Source organism: Arvicanthis niloticus, unplaced genomic scaffold, assembly GCF_011762505.2.
Source record: "Arvicanthis niloticus isolate mArvNil1 unplaced genomic scaffold, mArvNil1.pat.X S1, whole genome shotgun sequence".
NCBI classification, from domain to species: domain Eukaryota; kingdom Metazoa; phylum Chordata; class Mammalia; order Rodentia; family Muridae; genus Arvicanthis; species Arvicanthis niloticus.
The window spans coordinates 127,189-129,471 of record NW_023044981.1 but is presented as its reverse complement, the minus strand read 5'-3'; positions in this window follow the sequence as shown (position 1 = coordinate 129,471).

Sequence of the window (2,283 nt, the reverse complement as noted above, 5' to 3'; positions counted from 1 at the left end):
CAAATGGCTGGTAACCTGGGCATTCACAAAGGGATTAGGATGGCTGTGAGTTAGTCCAATGACGGGATTATTGTAGGTCCACTTCCCAGGGGCCCACACAATGCAGCCGGAAAGGAGTGCTTGGTGCTGGGAGTGGGTGCAGCCTACATAGCCTAAGACAGGGTCCTCACCCTCCTTTCACCCACCTCGGGGTCCCTTGATGGTGCCCATTGTCAATAGCCTAAAGCCTTCGACCATCAACATGACTCGTCTCACATTAATGTCTTGGGGTTATGAACTCGTCTAAGACCCCCCCACAATTTAACCTCTAAATTCTAAACTCATGTAGTTGGGATTGATCACAGGATGCCATCGCCATCTAAATAGAGAAGGGGGAGATGTCAGAAGCCAGGACCCTTGCCTCTTACCCTCACCCCCTACTTCTCCCCACCTGCACAATGTCTCCTGCAGCTTCATCTCCCTAGCAACCACAAGGTTCTGCTTGATAGTTACAAATAGATTTTTAGATGTAAAGCATCTTTTGAAGTAGGCAGTTGGACCGCCATTGTTTTAGGGCACAGGCCAAGAAGATTCTGTACTTTCCCATCACCTGGATCCCTCTTAACCCTCCCTTTGAAAAATGTATTATAAATAAGCACTTTGTGCCCAAATATATGACTCTTGACAAGCATCTGCTTCCTTGAACCATTCTCTCTCTCGCCCGTTCTTTCAAGTTGCAATCCTCCTTGTCCCTCATGAATAATCTAGGGCCCACAGGTCGGGTCAACTTTCTGCACTCTCCTTTCTCCGGATGCCCTAATGTCCTCTCCTCTCTCCGGATTCCCTTTTGTATTCTCCTCTGTCTGGATGCCATTCTGTTCTCTCCTCTCTGGATTCCCTTCTGTTCTCCCCTAACATTGGATGCCCTTCTGTTCTCTCCTCTCACTGGATGCCATTCTGTCCTCTCTTCTCTCTGGATGCCCTTCGGTCTTCTTCTCTCTCCGGATGCCCTTCAGTCCTCTTCTGTCTCTGGATGACTTTCAGTCTTCTGCTGTCTCTGGATGGGCTTGTGTTCCCTCCTCTTTCTGCATTCTCTCCTGTTCTCTCATCTCTCTGGATGTGCTTCTGTTCTCTCTTCTCTGGGGATGTCCTTCTGCGATCTCCTCTCTCTGGATTCCCTTCTGTCTTCTCCTCTCTCTTGATGCCCTTCTGTTCTCTCCTCTCTCTTGATGCCCTTCTGTTCTCTCCTCTTTCTGGATGCACTTCTGTTCTCTCCTCTCTCCACATACCCTTCTTTCGTCTCCTCTCTCAGGATGCAATTTTGTTCTCTCCTCTCTCTACATTCCCTATTTTTCTTTTCCTCTCTCTGGATGCCCTTCTGTCATCTCCTCTCTCTGGATGACCTCCTGTCTTCTATCTCCCGATGCCCTTTTGTTCCCTTTTCTCTCCGAATTCCCTTCTGTTCTTTCCTCATCCTGAATACGTTTCTGTCTTCTCCTTCTCCTGAAGCCCTTCTCTTCTCTCCTCTTTCTGGATGCCCTTCTATTCTCTCCTCTATCTAGATGCCCTTCTGTCGTCTCCTCTCTCTGTATGGCCTTCTGTGCTATATTATGTGGATGCCTTTCTTTGCATTCCTCTCTCTGGATGCCCTTCTGGCTTCTCATATCTCCTGATGCCCTTCTGTCTTCTCTTTCTGGATGCCTTTCTGTCTTCTCTTCTCGCTGGATGCCCTTCTGCTCTCTCCTCTCTCTGGATGTCCTTCTGTTCTCTCCTCTCTCCGGATGCCCTTCTGTTTTATCCTCTCTCTGGATGCCCTTCTGCTCCCTCCTCTCTCTGGATACCCTTCTGTTCTCTCCTCTCTCCTAATGGCCTACTGTCTTCTCCTCTCTCTGGATGCCCTTCTACTCTCTGCTCTCTCTAGATGCCCTTCTATTCTATCCTCTCTCTGGATTCCCTTCTGTCTTCTCCTCTCTCTTAATCCCCTTCTGTTCTCTCCTCTTTCTGGATGTCCTTCTGTCATCTCCTATCTCCAGATGCCCTTTTGTTTTCTCCTCTCCATGGAAGCCCTTCTGGTCTCTCCTCTCTCTGGATGCCGTTCTGTTCTCTCCTCTCTCTGGATTCCCTTCTGTCTTCTCCTCTCTCTGGATGCAGTTCTATCCTCTCCTCTCTCTGGATGACCTTCTGTATTCTCCTCTCTCTGGATACACTTCTGTTCTCTCCTCGTTCTGGATTCCCTATTTTTTTCTCTCTCTGGTTGCCCTACTGTAATCTCCTCTCTCTGGATGACCTACTGTCTTCTCCTCT